Source organism: Dromaius novaehollandiae, chromosome 3 (assembly GCF_036370855.1).
Source record: "Dromaius novaehollandiae isolate bDroNov1 chromosome 3, bDroNov1.hap1, whole genome shotgun sequence".
NCBI lineage: Eukaryota > Metazoa > Chordata > Aves > Casuariiformes > Dromaiidae > Dromaius > Dromaius novaehollandiae.
Window position 1 is genome coordinate 10,680,027 of NC_088100.1, and position 13,100 is coordinate 10,693,126.

The 13,100-nt window shown below is 36.8% G+C and overlaps 1 protein-coding gene across 2 annotated transcripts in view; it reads left to right on the forward strand.

Moving 5' to 3' along the window:
- The window catches only part of LDAH (lipid droplet associated hydrolase), a 122,721-nt gene that overhangs the window by 33,111 nt on the left and 76,510 nt on the right, over positions 1–13,100 (forward strand). The window lies entirely within an intron of this gene.

Genomic DNA, 13,100 nt, shown 5'->3' on the forward strand with positions numbered 1-13,100 from the left:
CGTTTGGTGGCTTGAGGTGGCTGAAGTAGAGGGGATAAGTAAAATGGAGACATTTATAGATGGAGCCAGCAGGAATGTTACAAAGCAGTCCCATTTCCCCTGTGGCAGACTCTGTGCTGCTAAGGAGACTGTTAATCTGGGAGAAGGAGGGCTTCCAGTGGGAAAGAGGGAGCTGATCCCAAGTTGAAACCATACCCCCAGCTGACTTCACGGTGTCCTTTCTCACTGAGAGATACCCGCTCCTGTGAGAGAGCACATTCTCAAGGATGGTTCATTTATTAAATGCATGGATATCTGGACTTAAGGTGCCTTGAAGACTGCATGTCTGATCAATGCAAAGGCAGCAGACCTCACAAGGGAATGAAGGACGGGGATCCAGTAGTCCTAGTAAAAATCCCAAGAAACGGACAAACAGAAAATCCCCAAATATGCCAAGAGGAGCAGTCCAAAGGCAAGAAGCCTCCAAGCAGCATGGATGCTATTTTTAGGGGGGGGGAAAAGCCCTACCCCAAAACTTATATTAAAAGTATACGTAATATGTTTGCCACAATTCGAAGGAAATCCAGCTTGTCAAAACCAAACCAAAACATGTATGACTCAATAGAAAATCTAAGGAGACTGATATAGGAAAAAATTGAAAACTTGCCTGGATGAGAAAAGCAGGAAAGTCCATAAAAATGGTATGTCAAATTTGAACGAGATGTTAAGAGGGCTAATTTGAAGAGTTATTTGGAAAGACAGCTCAAGCTGGTAATACAAAGTTCTTTAGAAACACTCAAAGCTGGGAATCAGTGGTATCAATTCATAAGAAAAGTATAAAAGTGGCATTTGCAGTGACAAGGCCATATTAAGCCCAAGATAGTAATAAAAAAGCCCATCAAATACATAAAGCCCAGTAAATTCTTTGCATTGATCTTTACTCCAGAATATTTTGGGGAGATTTCCATACCCAGTGCATTCTTTGTGGTGCATAGGTGGATAGGAGTCAAATCAGTTTAAAGTAAATATACAGGAAGTGTTTGTGAGTCTGACTTCCATTCTTGGTACAATGATAAGAGACTCTATCGGAACAGAAAGATCACCAAGCACATGGATAAACACGGTCTCTTGGGAAAGAGTGGCTTCTGCCAAGAGAAATCTGCAGATCTGTAAGACTGCCAGTAAGAACATGGATAAGGGTTCCAGGAAACATAAAATATTTGAAGTTTCAAAAAGCTTTTGGGAAAGCTTCCTCACCAAAGGCCATTGAAGAAGTAAATTGCTGTGAGACTAGAAAAAAAGTCCTTTTAGTAATTGAAAGCTGATCACAGCATTGGAAGCAGAGAGTAGTCCTTAACGGTCGTGTTTTAGGATGGTGAAGTTGGACATGAAGTACTCCAGGGATTGCTGCTCAGACAAATTGTATTCTGTATCTTCATCTGTGATTTGGAAGATGAAAGTACACAGTGAAGTGTCCTAGTTTGTGGATGATACTGCACAACATTTGATTACTGGAAAGATATTAGATGGCAAGGAGCTCCAGAAGCACCTCACAAGACAGAATGAGTGGGCAAAGATGTGGCAGATGAATATCAGTGTAGATAAATATGAGTTTATGCGTCTGACCAAAAAAAAATCTCCTCAAACTTTGCCCACGTGATCCTGAACTTGGAACTTGCTCTTAAAATTGAGGATAGATCTTGATATCATCATTGATAGCTCTCTAACATCATCTCTTACTGCACAGTTGCAGACAAAATATCAACAAAATGTTGGACATAATCAGTGTTACAAACAAGACATGAGTTATTTTTTTACTATATAAAATCATGGTGGACCCACATTTTGAAAGTTAGAAGTTAGTTCTGATGTTGGAGCATCTGAATGTTTGAGTGCAGTCTCAAAGACAACATTTCAGAAGTGGAATTAGTGAACGTATGGAGAAAGGCAGCTAAAACCAAGGGGATGAAGCAGCTTCCTTACTAGGAGAGACTAAAATGATTGGCACTCTTCTGTTCGGAGAGCAGAATACTGAGAAGGAGCATGACCGAGATTTACAAAATCTTGAAGACAGTCGATAAGGTAAATGCAGAATAATATGCATCAGATTCTGTAAGAAAACTAATGAACACTTAATGATTGTAGTTAGTTTAAAACAGGTAAAGTATTTCTTTTTGCAGCAGGTAACGAACTTCTGGAACTTGCTGCCAAAGTTTTGTAGGCAAATAGTATGAGCAGACTCAAAATGATTAAATTCATCGACAGTTGGTCCGTAAACGGCTGCTGAAAGAACTAGGTTCTTAGTTTTGTAGATACCTTGTCCTTATCACTTTGAATGCTCACGCTCTCCACATATGCTGCTTCTGGTCCCAGTGCCATCTTGTGGCAGGGTTGTGACCCTGGGAGGTTGACTGCAAGGGGAATAGATTCAAAAAGTGGGTGTTTCTTGTGTTGTCAATGTCATATGCCAAGATCTATACTTACTGGTACATCATGGAGCTAAGAAAAGCATTGGAAGACAGTGATGGATAGTTTGAAAAATAATGAGGGGAAATTTATGAGTTTTTTTCTGTTTTATTTTATTAGGAGCACAGAAGCAGGAATTTTGCATCCTGTCATTACTATGCCTTTAAAGAGTATTTTAAAATACTCTATAGGGAGCCTTTTTCATACTAGCCTTGTATGGAAACCCTGAAAAGTTTCATGACCTTTGGAAATAATGATATTACTGCAGTGGCCATGGGTAATAAGCTGTGCTTTGCACTAGTTTTGAATATAGCAAAAGAAATACAATTCACTTGATACAAACTCAAGAGAAGCCACAAAGTGGCTGGAAGTCCTCATATTATGCCACTTTATAACAGTGTAAGTTGAATACAGTGGGAGATTAGATTTTGGATAATTGATCTTCCTTATGACACAAGGTAAATCAAAAGGAACTTTTAGATATCAGAAGCCAATTCCCTTTCTTGTATTTATGTATTGACAAAAATGTAGTTTTCACAAATTGACAGTAAAGATATGATCAGAACCACCAAACAGAAATTTGAGTATCATTTGCAGATTACCAGGTGATTGACTGGAAGGAACAGGGAACCAGGTCCCAGTGTTCATGTTCCACTGCTGCTCCAGCTTCCCACATCAGTTCTTAATTTATGTTTTCTAGCATTACAGCAAATAAAAATCCTAAGGACCAACAAAAGTATGTGCATAGGGACAGAGAACACTTCTCTTTGCAGGTCTTCATTGACTCCTAGATTCTGAATTCCTAAGGCAAAGCATCTGTGTCAAGGACCACTGTATAGGGATTGCGAAAAGCAGGTCAGTGACTAATATGCTGCTCAAAACTGAGATAGGAATACTTTGATTCTGATGGGCATTTCATAAGACTTCATTTGCAATAGTCTTATCCAAATCCTTGGAGGAAGTTCAGTATTTCTTCATAAGAGGGTTGAAGGTATAAATCTCTGACACCATTGATTCCTGAGGTTTTTCTCGTTGGAGCCCAGCAAATCAAAAATGAAAGGACGAAAAAAAAAAAGGCTGGGGGAACAAGCTATTACCAAGGAAGAACTTATATTGATTAATTTAGCATATGCAGTTATTTAAATAGTCCTCAACATATAAAAGTTACTGTCTGTGAAGTAATAAGGGGCTTACAATGAAAGAGAATGTGTTGGAATAATTTATGCTTGTTTATATTTAGATCCGGTAGATCTTGAAAATCTCAGACTAGAGCAGGTTTTCCAATGGCAGCCATCAATCATAGACGACGACTAAATTTCGTGGAGGCATGTCACTTAATGATCTGAAAATCAAACAAAACTAAACCCTTCATTTTTACTTCTGTATGATTACCTTATATTTAGAGAGCTCTTGCAAACTGCTCCACAGGCAATACAGCATTAGTCGAGCATGTCATTAGTATAGTCCTACTCCTAGCAATCCATTGTGCAGAAATGTTTGAAACTTACTTTTACTTAGTCAATGGAAAAAAGTTATGTCCTAATTTAGAAGACTTGTTCATCTTCCTCTTCAACTGTTAGAAATGTGTTTGTGTTTTAAACACAGTTGTGACTGTTAAATATGCCAACTTCAGGCTTCAGCTATAGTTAAAATTACAAAAAGGAGAGCAGCTTACTCGCCCCTCTTAGTCATTCTGTTTAAAATCATCATAATCTATACTTGTTGTATAAATGTTTGCTTAATCTTAAAAATGTTTTCTTTTTCTTTTGAGTGCCTAATATTGATGCTTTGACTCACAGTTTTTCTGGTAATTAAGATGTTCAAGTCACATGAACAGGTGCTACCTGTGGACAGGTTCTCTTACAATATCAAAAACCATACCTGCTTACTTATTCTGAGAGTCTACTGTGCCAAACATATTATGATTTTATTACTGTATGCCTTTTTAAGGTGCAGATATTTGTACATCATTTGGTTAATTTCAGCCTTAAAGACACGTTCATAAGAACAAATGGAAAAATGTATGAATACAAATAGATCATAATTCAGATATAACAAATTATTCCTTTAATGTAAAACAAACCAGCATGTATACCAATAGTTGATTTATTTTCCTATGTTTCTGGAGCTTCTTTTAATGTGTCACCTTTTAGAAGAATTTGCATTACTCTTCTTTGAGATTTCTGGTCACACCTGATCAGAATAATCTCATACATCCAGGCAAGTTGTATTTTAGACATTGTGAGAGTCTGTTTACAGTATAAGTTTTTGTTTCCTATATGAATGTATTAAAAGTAGATTATAGCTCAGTGCCCTGCCTATCAAAATAGAGGCTACTGACTGAAAACCAGTATCTGTAATTTAGTATTTTCCTAGGAATTAAATGGGTGGTCTTTTGACTTAGTCACAAGACTAAATGCAGGTCGTATGTTCATGGTATATAACCCCTGTTGAACATTTAATGTTCTAGAATGCAAAATCAATAGCAACAAGAAAATAAATAGCGTCTCATTGCCTTCTCTTTCAATACTTCATTTCACTTGAACAGGAACTGGAAACATTTTAAAATGAAAGAGTAAAAGAAGTACTTCAATACTTTTTAAAGAGATTGAAGTAAACCGTTAAAGAATGGCGTGTTAATCTTCAGTACTTTGTAAACCTCTTTATTTAGAAAAAATTCCAAGGGTAAATCTGAAAAATAAAATTCATATTAGAAATACTCCATATTTATTCAAAGACGCATCATTCTATCAAAATGCCAGTATAGCTGCTCAGCTAAGGGGGTGCTATTAGAAGTTATGAATAGTGGATACTGAGGCTATAAGCTCTATATTATGAAATCCAGTTAAGTAGAAATGCTTGAGTACTGCTATAGGACAAAAGACACACGTTTAGGAGTAGTTCCCCTGGTGGTACTGAATAGTAGGCAGTTGGAAACTTTTTCAACAACCTTTGGACTTCTTTTGACAGGAAAAAAAATGCTCGTTAAAACTAGCACTTGCATATCAGTGAACAATTCCTGAAATTATTCATTTTTAATTTGATATTAATTGCTAGTTCAGTGCTATATTATGAATACCCCATTTTAGAGTGAGGGCTGAAAGACTGGATCTTACCCTGAATTTCTGTAAAAGTCCTGGAAAAGGTAAGATTAATATGAAACCCTTGAAACTCAGTCCTCTTAACATATACCTTTTTAGCACTCTGGTCTGCTTTGATTTTAACACTGATTTTGCCAGTAAGGGCTGTGTAGTCATCAGAGGTACATAGCCGTATATTAGAATAGAGTAGTTCTGTGAACTTTTGCTATGGTTTGATGAGAAATAGGAAATACAACACCTCAGACCAGAAGAAGAATAGAAGACCACAGATCTGGATGCATTTGTCCTCAGGACCCCCAGTATACTTTTCTTTATAGCAATGTAAGACTGAGAAGTAAAGTGAAATGAAATTGTAATTAAATGGTTTACCAGTTTTTGGTAATATTCTATATATGCCAAGTGCTATAGAAATATGAAATAGTAGTTCATAGCTTAATTAATTAAAGTGACACAGTTGATGCGTAAAAATATCATATACCTCATAAATAAAATGGCTGGTGATCAGCCATGTCTTAATGATACAATATTTGGTCACAGGATAGTTTATATTAAAGAAAAATTTGTATGATTTTCTAACTTATGCAGTTGAGTATTGAGCTATACAAAATCATAATACACTTTTTTGTCAAAGTGCAATTATCCTATGGAAGAGATTGTCTACAGATTTTCTGCCTTTTTGTTTCTGAACCAGTATTAGATAATTTCTATATGACAGAGAAGCTTGAGTGAAATTCTTAAGACAGAAGTTATAAGATGAAATTCTAACTGATCTTTTATATTCCATGGGCTCTAGAAGATAATGCGGTGTCTTTGTGTTCTTAAAATTGTTAATTTATAGCCCGCTGAAAGAGTGTTTTCCTTGCTTTCTTTTTATGGGGGAGAGTAGGGTCTTTGCAGAGCATTCCAAAATTGGGTTATATCCTTGAGAAGCAGTATGGAGAAGAAGCACAGAAAAGGTGGAGCGATATTAAATAATCTATGAAGACATTTGTTATGCAATCCAAAAATGCTAACATAACACCAGTGTGAAGTACTGATAGTGTTTTGTGTCTAAAAAACACATTTCTAGTGTTATGGGAAAATTTGGAAGCCATGCACTGCATAATTTATTTGATTAATTGCATCTTAGCTATGTTCTTTTACTCAGCTGAATGGAGCTTGCTTTTCCAGCCCTCTGACTCGTAATGAAACTGCAAAATTGACTAAAGTGAGATTCTCCCTCCGGCTACAGTGATATAAATCTACGGAAATGATGACTGAAATCATTTGGGTACCACCAAACTTGTACTTGAGCAAGCTAATCACCTCGTTGGTTGTATAATATGCTAAACAGTTGTCCACCAAATGACAGACTTGAGTGTGGGCATGATTACCACTGATGAACCATAAATTTCTATAATCATACGATCTGCTGTGCTGGCAGGAAAGAAGCTAAAATAGTAGCCTGAGCAAGACAAGGAACGTGGTGTGCTATAATAAGGGGGTTATGTGTTATTTAGGACAGCGATTCCCAAACTGCGGTCTGTGGGCCACTAGTGGTTCCCAGGACACTTGCTTGTGGTCCAGGAAGAGCTGGCTGATCAGATGAGTTGGCTCTCTGACTAGTTTCCACTTGCTAAGCTGAATTAATGACGGCTAAGAATACTTTTCTAATAATACGCTTTTTGTGTAAGCATTAGCTGTGGTGGTCTTAGAGATTTTATACCACCCCAAATGGGTGGTGATGGGGGAATGGGATTGTGGTCTGCACTGCTGCAAACAGGAGAGGAGGAGATTAGCATGCAAGGTAGATTCTCTTAGAAACTGGAGTCCTAAAGATAGTGACTTACCTTTAGCTATTAGCTTTTGTCCTCATTATTGTGTATAAGCCCAGAAGAGAGAATTTTGCACAAAGGGATGGGGAGTGAACATGCCTTTGGTAATTTTAGCTATCTTTTGGCTCTCATTTATTTTCAGTAATACAGATGTTTTTAATGATTGCTGATTTTGAAGTATACCTGCTTCTTTAAGGTAAATGATAACTAATAGCAATCTGTTCAGTCAGTATTACCTCAAAGTTAGTGTCTTCAGTGAGTGAATCAGGCTTCAGCGGTGTTTGATTAGATATCAAACAGTATTACAGTAGTATCAAGCAGCATTACTGTAGTAGCATTAGGTAACTGGACAGATTCAGAGGTTGAAACAAAATGTTTTAAGGTACACAGTGATAACTTCTGTGTTTAAAAGACGTTTACATCTTGTATTGGGCAAGCAGAGGGAGAAAAGCAGAGGAAAGGCAATTGAAATGGCATCTTAAACACATTTCTTTGACATTAATTTGTATTTTTAACAATGTTATCTGCTTCCTAGGCATTTACATTAAAATATCTGGGAATCATTGAAAACTGGATAACTTTCTTTATACCTTGTTTTTACTATAAGTTGTTTCCAGGTTTAGTCAGTTATGTATAAACCCTGAGGACTCTGTAATTGTATCCCAAATCAGGGCATTCGTGGAGGAACGGGTTGTTTTCCCAGCACAGGGATAGGAACTGTCAACTCGGTGCAGTGTAGTCCTGCTGCCTCTCCTGATGCAGCAACTGCTGTTGCTCAGGAACCTTACTCCTTCCTCCTCTTTGGAAGAGGCACCTTATGGAAGGAGATGGGCATGCGTGTGGATAGGTAAACGGAAGTTATGGTGAGGCATTAGTATTGATATGAACGCTGGCGTTTTTGTCGTTGCCTGGTAAGATCTGTATTTCACTGCATGGTTTTAGTGCTGGATGTCTATTTTAAGTAAAGGAATGAATGTTTCATGTTGTGATCCCACTGGAATGTTTTAAATCTAAATGTGTGAAAAGCAAATAGCACTAGAGATGCTGCAGTCTTCTGTTTACTGTAACACTTCTTTCCTTTCAGCCACATTTGGTTAATTATTCATAGAGGCCCCATAATCATGCAAAAAGATCCTTTGAGTGAAATCTTGTCATGTGCTGTTGACTTTATCAGTGCTATTTAATTTTAAGTATGTTTAAAAATCTTGTTCAGTTCAAAATCAAAAGGAAGAAAATATAATTTTGCCATATGCAAAGTATTTCTAAGTTGCCCTATTATTTTCTTTTCTGGTCATCCAAAACTTTAGCAATTTTAACAGCTCATAGCGTCATACCTTAACAGCCACGTATTTATTGATAAGGTTCATTTAAACACTATTAAGCTGATTCTGGTACCACTTAATGCTGAGCTCTGTATTCCGTTGACTTCAATGGAGTTTTGACCAGCTTATGCTGATGTTACCAAGAATATGATTTTGTCTTTACTTTTGTTATAGCTGTATGAAAAATAGGTTCCCTATATTCTCTGTTTCTCTCAAGGATTTTCACTGTCATTATATTATCTATAGGCATATTGTGAACAGATGTCCATCAATAGCTTTCTACTCCATTCTGCCACTTTATTTGACTAATTCTCTTGTTAAAAGAAGGAGAATTTTTAATTTCAATCTACAGATAAGGTTAATAGAATTCTATTTTTAAAGATGTTTTAAAGTAATAATTTGGGAAATGTGATATAGTCTTCTGGATCCTTATCCAGAAAACAAGAGATTTAAAAAAATTTTTGACGTTCATCCATTGGAGAGTATAGTGTCTTTGCTGCCTGCATTCCAAGAAATTTTGGTTAGGTTTTAAGACTGTTTATGGATCATTTTCCGCCTTTCACCCCATGACATAGGTATGTTCTCCAACTGATACCATCACTTCTAATTAGATGCAGATGGCTGTTAGTGGGGGGAAGAGTGTTCAAGAATTTGAACCTTATGAAAAGGTAACATTTGTATCTTTTGGTGGCTTGACTTTAGAAGGCACACTACTGTTCATTGAGTTGAGCAGCGGTGTAACTTGTTTGAATGTTTATCATACTATTGTATGGAAAGTAAAGTTGTGAAATAATTTAATAAGCAAAATATTGAAATGATTCTGATTATTTTCCTGAGGGAGAATGCTTAAGAATCTTTTAATCCAAGTCAGTTTGAAAAAAATAATTACTTCTGCCAACAGAATGAAAACAGACTACCCCTATAGTAGGGAATAATCCCTTGTGTCTGAAGGTGTAACGGGTCTGGTTTTGTTTTGATGCTTGAATCAAAAAGTTTATTCACTGTATAGGCTAGCTGTATGAAGAAAATTGATCAACAAGTTTTATTTATTAATAATAATTTCTTTATGATGTGGACCTTAGATAACTTAATATTGATGCCAGTGAAGCATGCAATAAATGATGCAGATAAGCAGTGTTTAATAGCAGTTTTGTATTTAATTCCCTGTGATCTACAGTCATAAGACTGAAAAACCATCAGCAACATGCAACAAAATTCCAGATTCTAAAAATAATCTGGTTTGGAACAGCCACCCTTCTATTTGCTTTGTTTTTAGTAGTTTCCCTCTCTTTAAGGGACAATATAGGTGTATCAGATGTAAAAAGATAAAAGAATATACAGGAAGAAATAACTGCAAGTGGGCTCATTCTTAGATAATCAGTTTCATTAATGAATTGCTCTTCCTTCTAGTGCATCTGACTAGATCTCTTACCCAGATTAAAATGAGGGCTGTCGTCTTTGAAAAACGATAAAGGACAAAATGATAACAGTGATGTGGGCTCAGGCTGAATGAGGAAGAGCTGCTTCATTGCTGCTTGTTGTGTGAAGGGATTTTTCCTTTTTCCTCCTTCTCATAATCCATAGGACTATTCTTTAAATATAAGTTAGGCATATTCTTATCCTTCTAAAGGTTACGTATTTTGCTTTAATATGACTATTAAAATAATCGTAGTTACTACAGCTATTACATGACTTCTGATGTCAGGTGACTCTGCATAGTTGACAAATTAACCCGTTGGCTTAAATGATAGAACAGACTCTACTGAAATTCACTGGAAATGTCATTATAGGGTCATTTTTTGAGAATAAAACTGTATTTTTGAACATATTACCTTTGACTCTTTGCCGTCTGAGAAGCCATTGATTTCTGTAGCAGTGTTTAGGTGATTTGGAGGAAAAAGTTTGATCCTGCAATTAAACACGAAGAGACCAACCTCAGGATTCCTGAACATAGGTTTAGGACATTTTAAATTCTATGTGATCATATTTGGATCTCTTTATGCTTTGTAATGGGCTATGACCTGGATGTCTACGATGTGAATAAATGAAAAAAACCTGCCGTTGCCTGACTGTGACGCTAGCACTGTTTGTGATTCACAGGTGAATTGATTTGGTTTTTGTGTAGCACCTTTCACCTATGTAAAGTGAAGACCAAAATAACCCTTATTAATCTATAACGGAAAATCAGCTTTGCAACGGTAGCACTTTCGTCTCTATTTCAGCTGTACTGCAAAACTCCAAGAAAAGTCCATCGCAGTATCTTTGGCATGTTGCTGTACCTGCTATGCTATATCGTTCAGCAAGATGACTAAGAATGGAGCCTTTGGTGTTTTCTTCATGAAAGTTAAGAATGAAACTGCAGTCTTGATAACAGGGAAGAAATTGTCCAATTAGTTTTTAAATAACATAATAAAACGGTGTAGAAGAGATGATATAAATCATAAGTGAAAGTGGTTAATTTGACAACAACACCTTTCTTCCCCAGAGGTATATAGTTTGCACTATTCAGTGCATGCAGCCAGTTACAAAAGCATCACCTAATAGGTGATACTTTAGTAATAATAAGATAAATAAAACCACATTATTTAAAGAAAGTACAAGATGAAATTCTAGTCTCTCTCCATAGTTTTGTCACTGATTTTAATAAATTCAGGCTTTTACACACGGTGCTCTGTTCAATTCTCTTTTGCCTTATGCTGTGTTTTGGTACAAGTAATGAGAAATAGAATATGAAATGCTCCTAAATGCAAGTGGTGGTCTTTTCCACTGAATTTGCACAAGTGCAGATGATGGCAAAATGCGAAACTCGGTGACGAGTGTCAGACCAGAGAACTAGATTCTTCAGTCTGCTGAATTCACTTTACGGCACGTGAGCCGGCAGCAAACCCCCTGCTGCCCTGACTTCCAGGGAAGGAATCACTGAGTCACGACTGGTTACATTTGCTGTCACTTTGCACTGCTTGTGCAAAGAGCAGACCAACCAGACAGAGATTTATAATTAGGCTTTTGAGAAGGGAATGATTAGATTCGTGGATTAAGCACTGTAAGGTAGCGTTGCAGTACTAGATATATTGCATACATTTTACACTGGAATAAACTGCCGTAGCTTTTCTGAAGTTGTGGCACCAGTTTACAGCCCCAGGGAATCTAAGATGTACTTTTGAAAACTTCTTAGAATCAATCAGTCTTGAAGGATACAGATTAAAGATGGAAAAAATTTAGGTTTGTATATGTGGGTTGTTTAATCAAAAAAAGGATGCTAGACACTATTGCTGCATAATTTGGATTTGTCTACTGCAGGTAGTTATTCTAGATATTAAATTTAACATTTTTGTTGGCAAATGAAGATACAAACCTACTCTTTCCTGTGCAGTTCTATTAACATAGTCTAGTCCCATATGAATATTTAGGAGAGCAGAGAAAAAAAGCCTTAAGTTGTATTGAATGCTATACTAGTGCCATTATAGTAGCTAGTTAAGTAGGACATGCCTTAGTCTTTTCCAAGTATCACTCTAAGACTTTCATGCTTATTTTAACGTTTAAGTCTTTGTCCATATCAAAGCTCTAAATATAATTTTGGGCTGGATTTTCAAGGGAAATCAGCACTGATCTAACAAATTAAAATTTTTCGCCTGAATTCAGTAGAAGCATCGAGCAACTCAGAAAATCTCGCCCATTGATCTATCCAGCTATCTTCCTGTTTATCACTAAAGAACAAATTATCCCCTTACTTGTGGTACTGTATACGTGCCCATGTGGATACCTTGTGAGCGGCTTGCTTTTTCCCCTCCCCCCTTTCCTCCCTCCGCTATGGTCCACTCCTTGCCATTTTCTCCCACTGTTTATTATGGTTCTTTTTACTCCCTATCTGCGGAAAAACATGGGTTGTCTTCCTTGGCCCGCTGTTGGACTTCCCACCAAATTTGTGCTCTCCTTTGTTTGCTCTCCCTCCCTCTCTCTCTCTACTTATATCTGTTTAAACTTTCCAAGGTTTTGAAGTGCTGTTTTCAATAGGGGAGATGGCTAGCCCTGCCTGCTCTGGCACAGTGCCTTATTTAACATGCAGCTACTGAATCGGTTCCTGTGAAATGATGTTCATAGTTTTTTGTTCATGTGAACACACATAGAGTTGCCGCTCCCATCTCTTTACCTCCTAATGGCATCTGCCCAGTCTTGATTACGTGCAGAGCATCATAATTTTGTTTTCCTTGCATTGTTAAACTGTCCAAATACGAGTCTTTGTTAAAGTGGGCTATATACTGAAGTTGTTCTTTTGCTACTTCATTCAGTAAGAAAGTTCTGTGCCTTAGTTTCCAGGCTGAAATTTCCCCTTGTTTAATTGGGAAATGTTATATCTGGCCAAACATGAAGAGATACTGATACTAACATACTTTGCACTGAAGAATTACATTAAGGAA